The sequence below is a fragment of the Pongo abelii genome, chromosome 6, assembly GCF_028885655.2.
Source record: "Pongo abelii isolate AG06213 chromosome 6, NHGRI_mPonAbe1-v2.0_pri, whole genome shotgun sequence".
Classification (NCBI taxonomy): Eukaryota; Metazoa; Chordata; class Mammalia; order Primates; family Hominidae; genus Pongo; species Pongo abelii.
Genome location: NC_071991.2, coordinates 125,686,901 through 125,695,239, shown reverse-complemented (window position 1 = coordinate 125,695,239; position 8,339 = coordinate 125,686,901).

The window sequence follows — 8,339 nt, the reverse complement described above, 5'->3', positions numbered from 1 at the left end:
GAGAACTACTGATAAGGGTCTGTGTTCAGCGGTGCACGTATTGTCTTGATAAACATCTTAAACAACAGAAAACAGTGTTCGAGAGCAGAGAACTGGTCTGACCACAAATTTACCAGGGCGGAGTTTTTCACCACCCTAGTAAGCCTGAGGGTACTGCAGGAGACCAGGGCGTATCTCAGTCCTTATCTCCAGCACATAGGACAGACATTCCCAGAGCGGCCATTTATAGACCTCCCCCCAGGAATGCATTCCTTTCCCAGGGTATTAATATTAATATTCCCTGCTAGGAAAATAATTTAGTGATATCTCTCCTACTTGCACATCCGTTTATAGGCTCTCTGCAGGAAGAAAAATATGGCTCTTTTTGCCTGACCCCACAGGCAGTCAGACCTTATGGTTGTCTTCTCTTGTTCCCTAAAAATTGCTGTTATTCTGCTCTTTTTCAAGGTGTACTGATTTCATATTGTTCAAACACACATGTTTTGCAATCAATTTGTATGGTTAACACAATTATCACAGTGGTCCTGAGGTGACGTACATCCTCAGCTTATGAAGATAACAGGATTAAGAGATTAAAGAAAAGACAGGCATAAGAAATTATAAAAGTATTATTTGGGAACTGATAAGTGTCCATATTAAAATGAAATCTTCAAAATTTATGTTCCTCTGCCAAGGCTCCAGCCAATCTCTCTGTTCGGGGTCCCTGACTTCCCGCAACATCTCAGCACTTAGGGAGACTGAGGCAGGAGGATCAGCGCAACCCTGTCTCAAAACAAAACAAAAGAAGAATAGTTCTCACGGGAAAATTACAGGAAATTTACATTTCTGTGTCTATAAAGTTTTGAATTCTGTCAATAAAAAATTGTGGAAATTGTTTATTCTTGTTGTATAAGTACCCATGTAATATCCTCAATTTTGCCTCGGCTTACAAAGCCTGAAATGTTTTCTATCTGGCCCTTTAGAGAAAGTTTGCCAGCCCTTGAACCAGGGAACACACATACATTGCACATTGGTTCCTCCAGGCCTTTTTTCTTTCCGGTCCCTCTGTGGGGATGCCCAACTGTGCATCCATCGCTTCTCCCAGAAGAATCTCCCCATTCAGCTAGCGTCTCTCCATCATTAAAGAAGCTTGTCCTGGTTCCCCTTGCAGCTAATTCCTGTCTCTCAGTCTGGGTGGGGTGCCCCTTTCCATCTCCTCCCTTAGGTTTTAAGAGGACAGGGATTGAGCCATCTACTATTTAAGTCCTGGTACTTTTCTAGTGCCAAGAACACATAGGTGTCCAGAAAAATTTGCTGAATGGAACCCCAGGAACAACACACACCATAGAGATGATTTTTGTTATGTGTTATATTCATGTACCACTATACAGGGATTCCTCTAGACGCAAGGCCATTGGGAGGGTAAATGTTTAAAACTTGGGAAAATACACCTGCAGTGATGATGTGGAGGGAACAGGAAAAACCAGGATCACACAGGTCCTGGAGACCACAGTCGCATTGCATTTGAGGCTTCCTAATGGAAACATGTTTCCCAGAGAACGTGCATTCTTTGAGTTGGTAGGGGTCTATTTGGTCATTGCTATGCTCGTAGCTCATAGCCTGGTGTCTAGTTCAAGGTTTTTTAAATGAAAATTTTAAACATACAGAAAAGTGTGCAATACTATACTGAACTACAATATACCCATCACCTAGATTTAACAATTATTATTTTCCATATTTGCTTCATTAATTATTTTGGCAAAAATATTTTAAAGAGTATTGCACACATCATGACATTTTATCCCTACTTTGGTGCTTCCCAAAAAATAAGGAAGAATTTCTGTGTAACTGCAAGACCATTATCACACAATAATAACTCCCTAACATCGTGAAAGCTAGTCTATACCAAATTTCCCCAAATATCTCCCTCTTCCACTATAGACCTCCTTAAACAAAATAATGAAAAATGAATAAACCACAAATTTTAGTGGATGTTTTCATACCTCCATCAGGACATCAGTGGCAGTATTTGGGAAGTTTCAAAAGGTGGTCTTTATAGCATCTCTTCCTCCAGTCAACAAACACACAGTCTTATATGTTTGTGAGATACATAACACATTATGCCTAAAACTTAGTGGCTTAACCCAAGACTATTTATTTAGCTCATAATTCTGTGGGTCCAGCAATATACCCTGACTCATGCCTATGGTGGCTGGCTGGCTATCAGCTAAGATGATGAGGGTAACTGGTCTAGCCTGGGCTTGTTTACATGGTGACAGCTGCTGGATTCCCAAGAGCAGCAAAAGACGGCAAACCCCAATGAGCAAGCACTTTTCAAGTCTCTGCTAACATCCTGTTTCCTGTTTCCCGATGAGCAAAGCAAGTCACATGGTCAAACCCAGAGTAACTGGGAGATTACCCAACCCAGCAATAGAGGGAGGCACCACCAGATTGGGACCTTATTGTAATCAGCCCATCACGGGAAAGGGTGCCACACTGAACTTATGACAAGCTTAGCCAGCAGCAAGCATCAGCACAGGCAGCTAAGTGGCTACACAGAGAAAAGGGCAACTCAATAAGGGCAGGAAAGGATACAGAGAGGCCAAGTCAGCCAGAATGGAGCTTTGAGGAGTGAGGGATAAAATCCTTGCAAAGAAAGGTAACAAGCGGCTGGGTTTTGAAAGGCCTTCGCACACAGTGGGAGCCATTAAAGGCACCAGAGGAGATTCACGTGATCGAGTCACCACTTTGGAAGATTCAACTGGCAGAGACATATAGGAAGGATTGCAAGGAATAAAACGAGGATTGCAAGAAATACAGGAAGGATTGCAAGAAATAAAAATCAAGGTGACAAATTATTAAAACTTACTTATTTGCCCATTTGTTCATGCATTCATTCATTGAACCAAGAGGCATACATTGAGGGCATACTGTGCACTGGGTACTATGCTAGATCCTAGAGATTCCAAAATGAGAAAAGTACAGCCCTGGACCTCAGCAGTGATTCAGGAGCATGAGTGAGTGGTAGTGGGGAGACAGAAAAGACAGATTCAAAATAAATTTTGAAGAAAAGAACACCAACCTTCCTTGCCCTAGGGAAAAAGTGATCGTATTCCCACACACTTTCCAATCTACAGCTCAATGCTGCTTGTAGAGACACAGAAGGAGTGGGTGAGACTAAGATGCTTCATGTGAACATGGTTGCTGAGGACACCCAGCTGCTGGTATTCAGCAGTTAACTGGGTCTACAGTCCAGGTAAGGGACCAAGGATAGAGACACAATCCAGGCACACTCTGCAAGCACACAAAAGATGACTTCTTTTGAAATCAGGGTTGTGGGGACCAGCAGGCTCGGGCCAGTGAAACATTTTATAATCTGCAAGGATTTGAGCAGATCAGTACACAGTGAAGGGTGTGGAAAGGACAGAGTAGAGATGGGAGTTTCCTGGTGTGAAGATCAGAAAGAGCTCGGTGGAAGCCACATGCAATAGAGGGCACATTGGAGCTTAGCAGCCCATATAAGTGTGGGGAAAGAGTCCTGCAAGGGACAAAGCAAGAACAGTGACTTTCCCCTCCCTGTAATTATTTAATTGCCCAAATAATCATGTGCATCGCAGAAAATTAGAAAAGGCAGAGAAGCAAAGCCATGAGAAAAAGTCATCCCTCATCACACCATGCTGAGATAACCCCTGTTAATATGTTTGTGCTGATCTGCCCGGACTTGGTAACAGCCTCTTACACCCTCGGTTGGAAGCCAGCCTGGAAACCCTGAAGAAATAAATGACAGCCAAGAGGACGATGGCAACCAGCTCCCCCTCTGGGCGGCATGCTCTTTCTCTCACTTGGTTGGTCTTTCCCATTGGAGCAGAAGAACTCGAGCCATGATCCTTTGTAGAGCTGGACCCTGCCCAGGTACCCAGGGCTGCACAGGCATTTGGAGAGATGTTCTGGAGAAGCCGCAAGAAGCCTTGAGCCCTGCAGAAAGCTGTGATCTGACACATCCCGAGGCGTCGCAAGTCTCCAGCTCTATATTTGTCCCTAAAGAGGTGTTTTGCCAGACTGCTTGCATAAACCCCTCTAGATAAGCCTCTAGCAGCAAGATTATGGCTCAGTAGGATTCACCACTTGCACCTGCAGCTGGAGTAGGAAAGAAGTCAGGCTTTGGAGCCGAGAACGCAAGTCCCTGGGAAGGCACTGTGTACTCAGTGCTCTGCTGGGCCCTGGATGGTCCCACGGAAGTGAAAGTCACAGTTCATGCCTTCGAGGAATCCATAGTCTTCCAGCAAAAATTTGGAAACAACTCAGAATCACCATGCAAATGTGGCTGTGATAGCAATTGTCTGCCAGGGGGCTGCATGGCATGGTATCTTCTGGGCTGACCCTGGGGCCGCACTGCCTGGGTTTGAATCCTGGCTCTGCGTGGGACTTTGGGTAATCGCTTGTGCTCTCTCTGCCTCTGTTGCTTCATTTGTCACAAAAGCATCACAGTACCCACTCATAGTGTTGTCATGAGGATCGTTTGGGTTATTACAAGTAAAGTACTCTGCAAATGCTCATTATGGATTAGAGCAGGGGCTTTTGAAGCACACGGCATAGTGGAGTTAGTCCGGAAGGCTGCCTGAAGAAGGCGCCTGCTTTGCATGAGCTATGCAGTCCAGCGGGGAAGAGTCTGAATGTGCCTGCTCAGCTGGGTGGAATGCAGCGACCAGAAAAATCTATCCATCCTGCTTTTATGCAACCATCAGGCCTGAGGTCTGGTTTGTCCCATTATGGCCTGTAATGGAGCCGAGGAGTCAAGAGGATCTGTTTGCCCAGGGCCGAGGCAGCTTGTTGCATAACCAGGGTTGCTGTATGGCACTTTGCAGACGAGGGCATGGCTGAGAAATGTGTCCCAGCAGCCAGGAGCTCAGGGGGACTCTCCTGGCCTAAGCAGTGCAGCTCCCCAGCACCCACCTCCTACCCGCATGTGCCTCAGATGGAAATCATTGTCCTGTGCCAGGAGATGTCATTTTCAAAAATAGAGTATCTTTTATTCTGATTAAACAAATAGTGAACAACATAGAAAACATCCAGAGAAGAGAATTAAAATTTCTTATTAATCCACTACCCTGAAATCATGAATGTTTTATATTTTTGATACACGACTTTTCTCTCTCCCTTGTGTTTCTACATATGTATATATTTTTTTCTATCAGAAATAGGATCATGTAGTACACACTATTTTGCAAATGCCTTAAGTTTCTTTTCATGTCATTAAATATTCTTCCATGATGTAATTTACAACTCCTGCATTGTGTGAATATGCCATAAATTATTTAGCCAAACTCTAAGAATGAAAATTTAGATCATTTTCAATGATTTTTCCCTTTTATAAATAAGGCTCTCATGCATAATCTTATAGATAAATCTCTGCAAATACTCATGCTTATTTCCTTAAGATCATTTCTGAAAGCTGGGTTCACAGGCATGCAAATATTTATGGCCTTGGATGTCCACTGCAAGGGCTCTCAGATGAGACTCTCAGGGATGGCTTCCTTTCTCGATGACCTGAGAAGGCACAGCCTTGCGGGAAGCTGGGCGGAACTCTTCAAGCACCTTGGAGATTCCTCCAGTGCTGAAGTTAAATAGCTGGGACAAAGCAATGTGGGAGGGAGTAGAGTCAGCCAATGTGAAGCCAGGAAGCTTAGATGCCTTTTGGAGAGTCAGGGAACCCAAGGGTTACTGGTGGAACCCTGTAAATAATTCCACTGAGGTGAATGAGGTGTCTCAAAGACAGACTCTTTTCAGCTCAAAAACCTGCTTGTAGGCCAGGCTCGATGACTCACAACTGCAATCCCAGCACTTTGTGAGGCTGAGGCGGGAGGATTGATTGGGCCCAGGAGTTTGAGACCAGCTTGGGCAATATAGTGAGACGTGGTCTCTAAAAAAAGAAAATTACCTGGGTATGGTGGCATGAGCCTATGGTTCCAGCTACTTGGGAGGCTGAAGTGGGAGGATCACTTGACCCTGGGACTTTGAGGCTGCAGTGAGCTGTGATCTTGCCATTGCACTCTAGCCTGGGCGACAGAGGGAAACCCTTTCTCAAAACAAACAAACAACACCTGCTTATAACTTTCAAGGGAGCCCTAGGTTTGCCCACACTTTTGGGCTGTGGTCTAGCTCTCCCAGTAGGCTGAGCTCCCTGAGGGCAGGAATGTGTCCATTCTTCATCTCTGCACACCCCACAAAGACAGCCCAGTGAAGAAAAATATTTGTTGAGCTGACAGGACCAACTCCACTCCAACTCACAGCCCCTGCACCTCTTCCTCCAGCATTTACAGACCAAGGCTCCAGGCATCTTAATGCCTGGCTAAGTGTACATTGGAGCATCCTTTCTGGAGGACACTTGGGCAAGGTGCAGCAAAGACCTTAAAACATGCATACCTGTTGACCAGCTATTTTACCTCTCCTAAAAATAATCCAAGATCTCCAGGAACTGCCTCCTGCCTCCTTACATCCTGGGCCTTGGCATCCTTGACATTAGGACAAGGTCATCACCTGCCCTGTTACCCATACTCCGCTCCTCCTTGATGCACGGTTAAAATACTCCCTCCTCTAGCAAGCCTGCCCCAACTCCCAGCCAGATCTCTTCTTTACTGTGTGTTAGAGTTAGTTACATGCATGACCTGTCTGAACTTCCAAACCTCAATCTATTTGAGGGCAGGCAGGCAGGCAGAATCCGTATCTGTTTTATCTTTATCCCTTTCTGCACCTCGCTGAGTGCAAAGCCAATAGCAGGTTCAGAAAGTTTAATGAAAGGGCACACTCGGAGAAAGCCTCTCAGTCACACCCAGCAGGTCTGTGAAACTGCATCCTTGGCCTGCTGACAATGACATCAGGAATGAGCTATAGAATTGCACAGTCTTCATAGCGGCAACAGGATTTTCAACCCCACTTTTCAGAATCACAGTCTAAAATTTAGTGGAGCAAATGGAGGCTGGAAGGAGTGAGGGGTGTTAGCCAAACACACACAGATGCTCTGGAATCCATGTGATCTGATAGTAAGTTCCAGGCTCAGTTCCTGAGCTAACTTGCTTTTTATTTATTTTGTAATACAAATATGCATTCTTTACAATAAGATCTAGCATGCGGAACTTTTGTTTTTTGGGGTTTTTGTTTGTTTGTTTGTTTGTTTGTTTTTGAGATGGAGTTTTGCCCTTGTTGCCCAGGCTGGAGTGCAATGGAGTGATCTTGGCTCACTGCAACCTCCACCTTCTGGGTTCAAGCGATTCTGCTGCCTCAGCCTCCTGAGTAGCTAGAATTACAGGCACCCGCCACCATGCCTGGCTAATTTTTGTATTTTTAGTAAAGACAAGGTTTCACCATGCTGGCCAGGCTGATCTCGAACTCCCAACCTTAGGTGATCCACCCACCTTGACCTCCCAAAGTGCTGGGATTACAGGCGTGAGCCATCATGCCCAGCCAGTTTTTCTTTTAGAAGAGGTCTCTCTCTGTTGCCCAGACTGGAGTGCAGTGGCAAGATCGCAGCTCACTGCCTCTTCGACCTCCCAGCCTCCGTCCCTCCTCCCACCTCAGCCTCCTGAATAGCTAGGACCATATGTGTATGTCACCACACTTAGCTAATTTTTAATTAATTAATTAATTTATTTATTTTTGGTAGAGATGGGGGTGTCTCCCTATTTTGCCCAGGTGTTCTTGAACTCCTGGGCTCAAGCAATGCTCTCACCTTGGCCTCTTAAAGTGCTGGGATTATATATGCAAACCTCCGTGCCTAGCCAAAGGCTGTAAATATATGCAGAGTTCCTATGAAACTCCCCTGAGTTTCAGGGAGGATTTAATTAAGTACAATTTGATTCAAAAGAGCCAGCCTCCTGAAACAGTATTTTATGAGAGACGGAAAAGAACCACTGTCCTGACACTTGTCAAAGACTGGGAGGACAGGCAGGCCCTGGCATCTTCTTTTTCACATCCCCAAAAGCAGCACCTTTCTATTGATAAGAGCTGAATTCTTATTGGTAACGTAGTTAATTACTGATGGTAAATGTCCACTTTCTGACAAGGAGAATTACTGAGAGAGCTAACCCAGGCCATGCTGGTAGAGGACACCAGCTGCAGCCAACCCTGCATAGTGGGTTGCAGCACTCCACTGTTGGAAATGAGAAAATTGAGGCTCAGAGAGGTGAATCAACCTGCTTACAGTTACCCAGCAGAGCCCAGACACTAGGCTTAGTCAGTCTTACTGAGAAGTCAGGGTTCTTTCCTCTGTCCCAGTGAGTCTCACTCTGGCTACCCATCAGAGGCTCCTGGTGCCCAGGTCTCAGCCCAGCCCAATAAAAGCATTCAATTTGTTTTGTTTGTTT